At 42.5% G+C, this 14,095-nt stretch overlaps 1 protein-coding gene across 9 annotated transcripts in view; it reads left to right on the top strand.

Moving 5' to 3' along the window:
- The window catches only part of LOC108605671 (neurotrimin), a 67,918-nt gene that overhangs the window by 33,878 nt on the left and 19,945 nt on the right, over window positions 1-14,095 (top strand). The window contains exon 1 of one of the 9 annotated variants that reach the window (XM_033294302.1): window positions 7,569-7,626. The exons of the other annotated variants lie outside the window; for them this stretch is intronic. The gene's annotated coding sequence lies outside the window, so the exon portion shown is untranslated. Of the gene's footprint in view, window positions 1-7,568; window positions 7,627-14,095 lie in introns of those variants that run through there. 9 annotated transcript variants of the gene reach the window in all.

Raw genomic sequence — 14,095 nt, 5'->3', positions numbered from 1 at the left:
TCTTTTAGCTGCTTAGCTCGATTCTTAATTCTAATCAAACTATATTCAAAATTTGTATAAGTTTGAAGAATTTTTATGCTAATTTCGAATTATGTTCGAATTTAAAAATTTTAGTTTTTGACTTAGTGCAAAGTATTTTAAGTTAAACACATTAGGAAATTCTTTTAGCTGCTTAGCTCGATTCTTAATTCTAGTCACATTACTTATTTCAAAATTTGTATAATTTGAATGTAATTTTTATGGCTAATTTCGAATTTAAGATTTTAGTTTTTAACTTAGTGCAAAGTATTTTAAGTTAAACACATTAGGAAATTCTTTTAGCTGCTTAGCTCGATTCTTAATTCTAGTCACATTACTTATTTCAAAATTTGTATAATTTGAATGTAATTTTTATGCTAATTTCGAATTATGTTCGAATTTAAAATTTTAGTTTTTGACTTAACACAGGAAATTCTTAAAAGTGACTCTCATGCGCTTTTTAGCTGCTTAGCTCGATTCTTAATTCTAGTTATATTAATTATTCCAAAATGATGCAATTTATTTTCGAATTAAGCGACTTGAGTTCGAATTGCAGCTTAGCGTGCTGGGCTTGGATTGGCTTCCATTTAGTTTCTAGCAAAATGTGCTAACTAATTTCGCATTATCACTTTTGATATTGAACGCAGTGCAAAGAATTTGGTAGCTAAGCAATAAGCTGATAAATCCAAGTATTTATGCAAACAACGTTACACCATTCACATTCTTAGTTAGTGATGTAGTCACACTTTTAACAAAGAACAGAGAGACAAAGGCAGGCACAACACAACAATTTGGTTGCAAGCTGCAAATATTTCTATTTGGCTCTGCCTTTTTTTGTTTGTTTTTTTTTGTTCATGTCATTCAAACGGTTTGACTTGACGAAACGTCTGGGATTGAGTTTGGCCTCTGGCGCGTTTCTAATGGTAACAAACACACACACACACACATAGATATATACATATGTGTCCAGAGTTGGGGCATTCATTATTGCAACGACTGCTGCTGCTGTTGCTGTTACTGTTGCTGTTGCTGCTGTATTGTGGCACTTATTAAAAATTTTCTGCTTCCTTTAGTATTTTCTTTGTTTTGTGTGCGCTGCTGCGTTGCCTTTTGTCTGTGTGTGTGTGTGTGTGTCTGTCTGTGTGTGTGTGTGTGTGTGAGTCTTGTGGCATCGCTGGGCGCTACACCCACCGGGGCGCTTGTGCGGCACAAGCGGCTTGTAAAGGAAGCAGCTTCTGTCCGTCAGCTGAGGCAAGCGTGCGCGGCAGGGTCAGTTTTGGGGGTGGGGCGCGGGTTGGCTGCTGGCAGAGCACAGCAAGAAGCTGCTTTTGTTTATTTATCTTTTCGCTCGGTTTCGAATAACAAATCCTTTTGGCTTAACACATATTATGCGGCGACATTGCCACATTTGCCACCGTTTCTCTCTCTCTCTCTCGCTTTAGTGCTTTGTGCCATGTCTGTGTGTGTGTGTGGCTGCTGCAGTTGCAGTTGACTCCACTTTTGTGTATTGTATTGTTTCAGCGACAATCTGCCTGCCCGCTCGCCCCGCCCCGCCCCGCCCCAACTGCCGCGCCTACTCTAAGCCCTGTTGCTGCTCCTGGCTGCTCTCCCAGCTGGCCCAGCCAGTGACTTCGACAAAACCATTCTCAATGCAGACGCTTTGGCTTCGCAGCCAACGACGGTTTAACATTTTGGTTCGTTTCGTTTCGTTGTTTGCTTATTTCCTTTTTTGTTCTCCCCCCTGCCCCTGCCCCTGCCTCGCCCCCACTGCACTGCACTTATTGTCACAAATACGTGTACAGTTCTCTTTTCTTTTGCTTTGTTTTCTGCATTTTTTTTATTGTTTGTTTTTTTTTTTTTTTTGTTCGTGCCTTAGATACATTTTATTGTTTTTTGCTGGCGCTTTTTCATCAATCTTGGTTGGCTTTCAACCACAACATGGCCAGAAGCAAATGGGCGTTTGCGGCAGTGGGCGTGCCAGTGCATCGGCTGGATGGGGCTCAATGCTGTATTGTCATTGTCGCCGCTTAGAACAATTTTACAGTTGTTATGTCTACATAAATGTCAGCATGAGGCATTGTCTCTGATCCCAGCCCAACCCACACGCTAAACGCGCCATATATATAGCGTCTATATAGCATCCAAAAATGTGCTGCACACAACGCTCAGCCAACGAGCTCAATTCGTTTGCTAATGTCACAAAAGTCTCCTCAATCGGCTTAGCTGTAAACAATTAAAAGTTAGGCAGAAATTCAAATTTATTTGTTGTATTTTATAGTTGCAACAAAAACTGCAAAGTTCATTCAAATCGACACGTTTTTAATTCCAAAACTCAAGGAAAAATAATGACAATATTTCTTGCTATAAACAAACAATTCACCAAATTCGATTGAACTTCGGATTTAAATGTTGTTCATCATTCAATCATTTCTCAATTCGCAAAGCGGCTTAGCCTTAAATATTTTCTATTCATTCATTGCTCAGCTGCAAGTGTTGCAAGCGGGGCATGCAACATCATTATTACTCAGAGTCAGACATTTAGGCAGCTTGTCGTTTCGACCAACACGCATGCACATGCATGTGTGTGTGTGTGTGTGTGTCTGCTCATAAAACTTGTCTAGGCAGCGCTATAAAAACCGCAGCTTGGCCGCGTTTTCTTTTCAACGTTGTGCACCTTGAATTTTTGTGGTCTCGCCTAAGCGCCAAGTTTTCGCATTTTCCACAATTTTCCGTATTGCCCCGGACGCGGACTCGGACTCGTGGCGCTTGCCTCGTTTGATGGCAGTGGCAGTGGCAGTGCCTCTTATCGCGTCGCCGGGCTGCGCTTCACGCTCGACAGCCAAAACCGGATGTGACATCCTTTTAAAGTCGGAAGTACTTATGCTTAAGCGTGCGTCGGCAAACGCCAACGGCGCTAGCGATGGCCGACGGACTTCAAGCAAATGCCGGAGACGAGCTACGCTTCGTGCTCTCCACCTGCCAACTGCTGCTGCTGCTTCTTCTTCTTCTTCGAGTCTCCCCCTTGCTTTCTTGTGCTTGGGCCAGTGAGTGGCTTCAACGTTTAGTGTCCTGGCTGGCTGCCTGCCGTGTCTGATAACCCTTCGTCCTGTGTGCCCTACTTAAATATTATTGCCAACATTAAAAACGTTGTGCGCGCTGGGCTCTCAAAAAATACAAACATAGGTGCAAAATATAAATAGCCATAGCTGAATATTTCCAATATCTGATTCATTCATAACTGTGCATCAGCCCGCTTGGACTTAATATAGAAAAAATGCAACAAATTTGATTTATTTTCAACAATTTGTTTGCATAAGCAAATCGCGTTCCTAACTTCGAAACATGCAAACCCCAATTGCTGGCGCTATCTTAAGTTAGCCCAGCTCAAGTATTTATTGAAATAAGACACGCGACTGCTGCATATTTTATAACTGTTAATGTTTATACCCACATTTAAATTGCTGTCCATGCTGTTGTCTGTAATTGAAATACATAAAATTATAGCAAATGTTAAGTTAAGTCAAACACGCATTACAAATAATAATTCAAAAATGTTGCAATGAACTAATAATAAACTTTTATGCATATTTAAGTTCAAATTATAATTTAGTATTAGATATTGCTGCATTTATTTTTTTTTTTTTTGTCTGTATGTGTTTGTGTTGCTCAGACGGCGGTCTGAGGCCACCAAGGTGTTAATGATTCAATAACATTTGCCCTTAATAGCTGCCAGCAGGCGAGACGAGCGACATTAATGCGATTGCTGAGCAGCAGCAGCAGCAGGCAGGACAGAGCGCACATAGATGCGAGGGACAGCCAAGTTTTGTATGTAGGGGGCGTGGAGTTTGCCCACTGACCACAACAATGTTACTTTCCATTTCGATGCGGCGACTGATAGCACTTAATGGCAATTGCAGGGGCAGGCGGGGCTGTGGTGGGGTCTGTCGGTCAATTGTTGCGTGACTTTCAATTAGAAAATATATAAAAATAAGCACATAAACATACAAACGCGAGCGAACGAGCGCGGGCGCGCTGCTCGCGCTTTGCTTGATGCGCTCTAATGTATGCTACATTTTTTTTAACCTAATCAATTCACTTGTCTGCTGACACGCCTGCCACAATGTCAATGCTGCGAATGGTTAAGTGTGCGTGTGTGTGTGTGTGTGTGTGTGTTGTTGGGGCATGTCCTGTGGCTAGGACACACGTTAGCTGGAGCGCAAGCGACCATTGAAAGCAGTCATTAACTTTTGAATGAAGCAACGGAAACGAGATAAGCACGTGAAGCGAACCGCGACATGCCGCATGCCTTCGCACTTGCCCAGCCCCCCCCCCACCCGCCAACCTATTGCTGACTTGGTGACACTCTGGGCGCCGTCGAGTCTGAAACTCAACGATTGACGCTTGTGGCCATTTGTGATTTTATCGCTGACACGCCCGCTGAGCAGGCCGCCGTCGCCGTTGCCGTTGCCGTCGCGCACAAAATGAGCCATAATTATTCAATAAGAAATAATAAAGTAGACGACGACTGGCAGGTACAAGCGCCGAAGCAGCGAGCGAAGAATGAGAGGCGTTGTAACGATTGCTCAACATAAATTCTTATTGATAGACAGGCTCACACACACACACACACACACACACACACACACACAGACACTCGGAGTTGGTGTTGGTGTAGGCCATAGGTCGTCATGTTTTCTCCCTTGCTGCTGACCGTGTTGCTGACCCCTCGGCAAATGATTGTTGCGTGACTTGCAGCTTTTTGCTTTCGCTTGATGTCCTTGTGCTTGGCCTGTGTATGTGAAATTCCTTAATTTGCCAGGCTGCCCCTGCCCCTGCCCCTGCCCCAGCCCATGCAATGCTAGTTGAATGCAAAGCAATGTGGACGCTGTTAAATTGTTACATTTTGCAGCGATTTGTCGAAAACAGCAGCAAAGGGTGGCAAACTAAACGACTTTGAGTTGTTTATGACTGCGAAGAGAACAAAAGAGTGAGACGATAAGTGGACAAGTCAAATGGCAGTCGAAACTATTTTGAATAACTAGAGTAAGCTTCTTTGCTTGTAAGCTGATCAGCTCAGATTAGTACTGAGTGCTCTATTTTAAGCTCTAACCAGGTTCTGCTTAAATTAAACTGCACCCGCTACGTTTTGAATTAAATAAGCGAATTAGTACTAACTTTAAATTTGTTGACTTCAGTCATTTATTGTAGCCTCGAACTAAATTCTATGGTACAATTGGTATAGCCAGAGCAACAAAGGACTTCAGGCTAAGTTCAGTCATTAGTTCTATGCATTATATGAATTAAAAGAATTTTGGTTCAATTTTTCCCTTCTGTTCAAATTTAAATGCTGAGCATTTGCCCTTTGCCTCTTTGCGTAGTGTGAAGCGCTTGTCAAAATCTATTGATAACTATTAGACTTGCCGCTTCGGAAAGTGGAAACGCAAGTATGAGAATTACACAATTTCGAAAAGGGTCGCACACAAAATCAACAATAAATTTGTTGTTGAGCAAACATTAAAACCGAAGTTGGAGGTGGGGCGAGGACAATTACAAAAGCTTCGTAGCTTGGTTGGCTTTTCATAAATAAAACTAAAACGCGTCGACACAACAGATCGACAAAATTAATGAGTCATCGTTAAAGTTAACAACTTGCACAAAATTTGTTTATCTTAAGTGCCAATGAAAGGCAACTAACTACCAAACACTTTATAAATTGATGTAGGGATTGATAAGAGAGAGGGAGAGGGAGAGAAGTGCAAATCTTAGAGTTTTGGGATTGGGCTCTATGCACACGCACACGTAATCACTTTTTAAGTGTTAGACAATTTATGATACATGAAAATGTTGTTTTCCTTTGCCCCGCCACCGCCCACACCCCCCTGGTCTGCCCTTAGAGTCAATGACACCTGCCCCTCTCGACAGCCTCAAGCACACACATACACAAGTTGTAAACATGTGAAAAGTAGAGAGAGAGAGAGAGAGAGAGAGAGGGGAAGCAAAAAGTGGGTTGACACTAAGACTCAAAGATTACTTTGCCTTTGGCTGTGGAGTAACTCAAAGGGTTGCTTTAGTCCTTGCTCCTGCTGCTGCTGCTGATTCCACGTCAGGCGCTTGTCTCCTTGTCTCTTGTGAGCGCAATAAACACCTCAAAGTTGATGACATTTCATTAAAATCAACGCTGGAACGAGAGTCTTGGAGTTTGTCGTAGGCGCCCAAGCGTCGTGCTGTCGTGGCGGGGCGGCGATAGGCGTGGCAAATGAATTTACTTATGAAGCATGAAAGTCGGTTTCATGGACAAAATTTTGTGTTCATTTGGTAAAAGGTTGCCACAGCTCTAGCTGCTAGCTCTAGCTCTAGCATCGACGCAATGAATTTCATTAAAGTAAGCAGCAAAAGTACTTTGCTGCATGCCACACACACACACACGCACACACAGACACAGACACATAAACTTACAGTTGGCGTTGGTGTAGAGGCTTTTTGCCTTTGCTTTCGACTTTATTGGTCTGCTTGATTTGTGTAAGTAAAGTGCTGCACACACACACACACACACACACATATATATATATGTAGATGCAACAGCGCAGACAGCAACGCTCTAAGGCACACACACTCAGACACTTAGACATATTTACAAGGCACGATAACGAATTTTGGGTAGCGCAAAAGCGACTTTGATTGCAAAAGCCGCAGTTATTTTAACTGCGTTTTTAATTATATTTTGGCGGCGGCAGCAGCAGCAACAACAACAACAACAACAACAAGTTGTAGCAAATGCAAATGCAGCAAAGCTGTTTATTTTTAGCTGCCACATGTGCAACAAATTGAAATGTGCGGCTTGCTGCCATGCATTTCATTTATAAATTAATCATTCAAAAGCATAAGCGTGCATTTTATATATTCAAGTGCGAATTTTAGCGCTATAACTTGTGAATTTCTTACGCTAAAGCGTCCGCAACATTTGGCTAGCAACATTTAAATGTTGCCAGCAACATGTATACGCTGCCAACATGCTGCGCAGCATTCGCTGCTACCAGCCCCCAACAGACACGAAGCGTTGTAAAGCGATTAGGCATTGAGACTTTGTCGCTGGCGTTTATTCGTTATTTGCGCTTCGTTACGTTTCGCGCTCGGCACTGGCAGCGAACATTGCGCGCGCTTCGGCCCTCGGTTAGGCTAGCCGAACTGCCTGATAGTTGTGTTAGGCTCTGCTGCTGCTGCTGGCGCTGGCGCTGCTGATTCTTATCCAATGCGAGCCTCGCTCAGTCAAGTTCAGTGCTCGGACAACTTTCGAACGCGTTGGTTCATACGTTGAGCACTGCTCGCAAACTTTACAACACATTCAAGCCAAAGACACAAGACAAAACAAACGCAAACAACAAACAGTTACAAGTGATTGCACTTTCTGCTGTTATCAATAGCAAAAGTTTATAAAAACAACAATAGTTGTACGCATATATACATACATATTTTTTTTTTTTGGGAAGTGATCAAAGCGTCCTCAAACATTATTACTTTTTATTTTTGAAGTGATATTACAAGTGTGCAAACAAAAACAAACTAAAGAAATATAAACAATTACAAACACTGATTGCTACTAAGCAAAAGGTAATTGATTATGGTGCAATGTTTTATAAATATTTATTGAGTTTATAAATTGTGCGATCGCGTTTAGTTGGGCGGCACAGACTTTAAGTCTCTGCACATTGTAAATTTTATAAAACGGGCAAGTAATACGAATTTTTGTTATTTACATTACCCTGCGCATTTTTCTTTATCTTTGCTGCTGCTGCTACTGCTGCTTCTCTGCTTGTTTGATTAACAGTTAACCGCACACAGCACAGCCAAGCACGTCAGCCAGACGCTGATCGGGGCACCCGCATTCGCTTCTTCTGCTTCTTCGCTTGTTCGTTCGCCACTTCTCTTTCCATGTGCTTTATCCTTTAAGCGCGCGCTGCCCACGCAACTTTGTCGCCGACTTTGCAAACTTTTTTACTCTTTACGCTTTACACACAAAAGACACAAAAACTGCAGTGGGCTCTCCCTCTCCCTCTCCCGCTGCCGCTCTCCCGCTCAATTAGCTGGCGCTCTAGCTATCGCTGTTGCTATCTCGCTCTAGCGCTAGCGCTGGCCGCTGGCTTTGTCAAGTTTTTAGTCGCTGTGATTTATGTTTTATTAATATTAAAAATGATTTATTAGCCATGAATGAAATTTCCGCCAGGTGTGTGGGCTCTTCTGCACTCTCAGCCTGTTTAATTACAGAGACGCGGGCTCAACAATTTGGGCACAAGAGCTGTTAGCCAACTCTCTCACTTTATTTTTTACACTTTCCACTTGCATTCGCTGGAGGTGGGAGGTGTGAGGTGGGAGCGGGAGCGTGTCTAGGAATGCGTTATTATACTTGTGCATTGTGCTCATTATTTCGAAGTCAACTTAAGCTAAACTGCAGAGCAAGATTAAAATTTTAAATGACAAGCAGACTGACAGCCGTAGCAAGTGGCAGCAGCTGCAGCAACTTAAAATGCAATAAGAAAAAACAAGAACAACGGGAAAAGAATATATGCGACAACAAAATGTTGCCACTTTGTCCCTTTTTTGTTGCAGGACATTCGGCACTCAGCAGCAGCAGCAGCAGCAGCGAGGTGAGGGGCATGAAGTTGGGATTGGGGTTGGGGTCGAGGGTCACGTGTAGCTTGTCGAGATTTTAATGCAAATGAATTAATTAAATAAATTTTTACACAGTTGCCAGCCAACAAGCAGACACAGACACACACACACACACACACAGTGTCTATGTGTGTGTGCACTATTTTCTTATTTTTTAATGGCATAAATTAAAAATATATATGCATGTGTATTTATATAAAGTGCAACTGATAAAGCCAAGGACTTGAAAGCTGCATCATCATGCTCACATATTTAATGCAAAACCAAGCATCAATCTATCAATCCATGCAGTTGGCTCAATGCACACAATATTAAGAAGTTGAACGAACAACTCGTTTCACTCACTGAACAATTCAATTACATTCGTATGTGTTTCTGTCTGTGTGTGTGTGTGTGTGTGTGTGGTCTGTGGTCAATGTCGAGCGTGGTCGAAAGTCTCTGCTAGGGAATTAAAGCAGTTGCTTTTTACGGATCAAGAAATTCCGTGCACTTGAATATCTGAAAACAGTTTCGAATTAAATGCAGGCATTAACTTTCGACTGTGCGCCATAGAATTTCAAATCAACCCACAAACGAAACCAAACCCCAAATAAGCTTCAAGTTTGTCTTAGACGAGACACAGGCAATTGCCACACTTGATGATTCATTTCTATAAATTGCTAGCAAAGTTAAAATAAAATCTCTACCTTTTTTCTATAATTAATAATAAAATAATTTAATTAAGCAAGCAAATAAAAAAACTAATTAATTTTAATTGAACAGTATTAGTTTCATTTGTGCTGCATTTATTATTAACAATAACGTTAACTTATGCTAAACTGTTAGTCTCGAAAAGTAGCAAGTTCAATTCAAATTAAATAATTAGTAATTAATGTTGAAAGAAGAGCTAGAGCGGCGGATTGGAGGGCAGCCAATGCGCTCATTAAATATTCAATATTAAATTTTACAGTTAATGTTTCAAATTAGCTCAATTGAGTAGGGACGGCAACCTATGATGAGCCTCATTGAGTAGAAATTAGTAGTAAAGCCCGCCCGCCCGACCGCCCTCCCGCTTCGCTTGCAGCTCGGACTGAAGCCACTGGCGACTCTTTCAAATGCGAACCTTGTTGGCTCTCGCTAATTATTCGGGAATTAGACACGATGAATGATGATGATTACAAAAGGCCAGGGAACAAACGAGGATAATGCAAATGCACTTCGCTTCGCATCGCTTTCGATGCGTTGCATGGCATGTGGGCCAAATATGCTTTATTAGCCAAAATGTTAGCTGATTGCGGTGCAGCTGCCGCTGCCTACGCGTTAATACGACGAACGGACGGACGGACGGACGCAGTGTGGGAGTGACTCGCATATCCGACAAGCATTAAAAACAAATTAGCATACATATTGCGGTCAGTGGGGTGGGGGTGTGGGCTTGGGGGCGTGGCGCAACTTAAGCCTTTTTTATTATTATTATTATTATTTTTTGTGGCCACTCGCTCTGTATTGCAATTAAAGACTCTTATCATCTGGCCTGACCCCATGTGTGGGAATCTATATGGAAATCTGGCGCTGGCTAACAAAAGAAATTGAAGCAGTAATTATGATGGCACACAATAAACAAATAACAACAGCATGTGTGTGTACGGGGAGGGGGGGGGTGAGTAACTAAATAATAAAAACAAGAGCAAAGTTCAACCGCTAAAAGTATCAAATGGCAAAAGCTATGGCCCGTGGTTCGCGTTCGCGTCCTGTTTGTCCCTCTTGGCAAGCAACTGTACACAAAGGACTTCGCTTGCTCCTGTTGCTGCTGCTGCTGCTACAAATTATTGTTGCAAGTCCATTGTGGTGTGCTGTGAGCTGTGAAGAGCGCGCTTTATGCTCTGCGGCGGCAACTCATGCGATATTATGTGCTATTATTATAATAATAATTATTATTTTATTATTGTACATTTTTCAGCATGTGTGTGTGTGTATTTTATTGTTGTAGTTGTTGCACATAATTTTCTCTCATTTTTGCATTGTGCTTACGCAGCGTATGCGTAATGTGAGCTGCTGGCTATAAGCAAACGCATATAAATCACAACTTGATATTGTTGTGTGTGTGTGTGTGTGGCAACAAAGAGGGGCAGGTTGCACTTTTAAGTGCATCAGCTAATAAATGACGTGTGACAGCGAAGCGGAAATAGGCGCAATTAAAAATGCAACACTGAGCGGCAAGCGGCAAGCGGCGCAACTTGACGTTTGTGACGTACGTATACGTAATATTTAGAGCAAGCCAGCAGCAGTTGTAAGAGCTTCGCACTCGCGCACTCGTAAGCAAAGAATTTGAATTTTCGAATATGCATAACTTAGCTTACAAATATTTATACATTTGTCTTCATGCCACACACATTAAGTTGTTTACCGCATGTTTTAGTTATATTTTTACTCATGCGTTTATTGTTTATGCAATATTTTGAATGGGGTAATCAAAGGCCGCAGCAAACTGCTTCAAGCATTTTATGACCCCCAATGTGGCCTGTAGAAGTTGCAAGCGCTACGATTGTTCACTGATACTAACTCAAAAAGTGAACGAATGAACAAATGAACTGACTCATTGTTGCGCTAATAAATTCGTTCGTTCATGTCCAACACTGATGATCATTACATATTTGCTACTACGACTATGATTTAAATAAAAAAACAATAAACAAATTCAAAAGCAGTTAAGCAAACGTTTTGAACTGCAGTGAGTTCGATTCTATGTTCTATTGCTATTGCTATTTCTATCCTATATGAGCGTAAAGAGAGATCCTAACCTATGTAACTTTGAGCTAATTTCATCTCTGACTGAACTAAATGATTAGTTCCAATTTGCTTAAGCTGTTCAAACTGTTAAGCCAACTGAACAACTTGAACTTAATGCTTCCATTGAACTGACATGAGCAACTTTAAGTGTGTATGTGTCCGTGTGTGTGTGTGCATTCGTGTTCTCACTCTCACTTTTTATAGGTTATCTACCACGGCTTGTGGCACTTGAGCTGAGCTGCGTGTGCTTTTGTGCTTGACGCTTTACGCTTTGTTTGCGTTTCGTTAAGCATTCCTTGCTTGCTGCCACACACACACACATGCGCCTGTGTGTGTGTGTGTACTCAATGCAAATGATTGTGTAAACGATCGGCTCAACTTGCCTTATTACAGCTAGACATGCACACACTCACACACACATGCACTTTGTTGTTGTTGTTAGTTCGAGTCAAAACTGTCGCTTATGTGTAGACAAGGTAAACACACACACACACCAACAACTGCTTGTTAGTGGCGCATTCTTGGCCTGACTGACTGACTGACTGACTGACTGACTGACTGACTATCAATGAAGGCAATATTCACATTACAAGCTTACGGGCCAAAAGGCAATTGGGAGCCAATCAGCTTTTCTGCGAACTGAGACTCAAGCTGTGGTAACGCATCCTTCATACAATTGCCTCTAGCTCTGACTTGTAATTATTTTTCAGCTTTAGCTAGAATTTTTTGCATTAGTTTTGCATATTATATTTATTGCCAACGCGCTGTCTCGTTAAAATTGTTAAAAATTTAAGCGCATTGCCCTTTCAAAAAATATTAAAAATTCATTTATGCCATTTGAATTCCTTTGCATTTGCCTTTTGGCTAAAGTCAGTTTCAAGATTTGCCAATTAGCAATGCATTTAATTTCTTCATTTCGATTGCACAGCATTTAGCCAACTGTCTATGTGTGTGTGTGTGTAAATGTAAAAAAATAAAAATACAGCAATTATTTGAATTTCGTTGTTGCAACTGCTCATGGAATTTAATTAAAAGAGCAGTCAGTGCCAGAGATTGGTTTGGCGCCAAAGGTGGCCACGAGTCAATGGGACTGAGCAGTGACAGCGATAAAGAGTGTGAGAGAGGGTGAGTGGGTGGGTGAGTGGGCTGAAGGGGGTGGGGGAAGTTGGGTCAACAGTGAAATTCTTTTGCACGTTCCTCGTGGCGTTTGTGTTGTCATTAATTTAAAAATTTGTCAGAACCCTTTTCAACTGACAAAATGTAGCAATATGCAGCAAGTCACTAACACACACGCACATATGTGTGTGTGTGTGTGCGTGTGCGTGTGCGTTTTGGCTTTGACTGAAATAAAACTTTGCTTACATTTGAGGTTTGCGCCAGGCAACAACGACGACAATCGTAGCGCGTGGCAACAATGATTGAGTTGAGTTAGAGGCTGCCCCAGCCCCAGCAGTTGCAACACACACACGCACACACATATGCAGCTGGCGGCAACATGAAAAAGGATGTGCAGGCAGCGACATTGACTCATTGCAACTGGAATAACAACAAGCTAAGCCAAGTGCCGGACTGCTGACTGTTTGGGCTGCTGGCCTGGCCCTCCCTAAGGATGCGGCAACATGTCGCTGCCACAGCCACTGCCACCTGCCTCTATCTCTGAGTTGTGAGCTCTGAGCTGGGGCAGTGTTTAGCTTTGTGCCTGCTGCTGCTGGAATGTGGCATGCGACTATTTGTGGCATTTGCCATATTAATAGAAATCCACACACACACACACACACAAACAACAAACAGTTGAGTGCCAACACACTTTGTCCAACTGTCGGCACTTGTGTTGCTCTCTCGCTCTCGCTCTCTGATGCACTTGACACTTGAAGTTGAAGTTGAAGTTGCAGTTGCAGTTGCTTTGTGGCAGGCTCGAACGCTTGACCAACAACGACTTAAGTCGCGGCCATTAAGCAAACACAATAATTGTTGCATGTGCCGCAAAATGTAATTAAAACATTTGCAATCGAGTTAACAAACGCATTTGTGTGATATGCAGCAAACAATGTGGCTGCCACACCAGCGGCAGCAGCAGCAGCAGATGCAACATGCTGTTGACAAGCGACAGCGCGCGCCAGTTTATGCAACATGTATTCAATCAAGCCACACACACAGCTGGCAGCACAGTTGCCACGCAACATGCCACACACACACACACACACACAAGCCAGATGGCTGCAGCGTTGCATGTGTGGCAGACAAGAGTCCAGCAGCATCCGCTTTGCCATGTCCAGACGACAGTTAATTTCCTATTCGATATTTGCTGTTAATCTAATAAATTTGCACGCTGTATAAATCGAGACAGACAGCAGCTGAACTGAGACAAAGCGACAGAGAGAGCGAGAGCGAGAGACAGAGATTTGGCGAGCTGTTCATTTTGATAGTCATTAAATGGAAAATCCAAAGAAGCAGCGAACGAACGAGCGACTGCTGCTGCTCACGCTTAATCTGCAAATTAATCTTATTTAGCCTATAAACTGCAGTGGCACGACATTGTAATGGCCTGTGGGTGGGGTGGGGTGTGAGTGGGGGTGGGGCAGCAGCTAGACTGTGAAGTTTGTAGTGGGTGGTTGGTTGGTTGGTTGTGCTGGAAGTGAAA

Source organism: Drosophila busckii, chromosome X (assembly GCF_011750605.1).
Source record: "Drosophila busckii strain San Diego stock center, stock number 13000-0081.31 chromosome X, ASM1175060v1, whole genome shotgun sequence".
Lineage (NCBI taxonomy): Eukaryota > Metazoa > Arthropoda > Insecta > Diptera > Drosophilidae > Drosophila > Drosophila busckii.
This window is presented reverse-complemented; position numbering and strand designations above follow the sequence as displayed.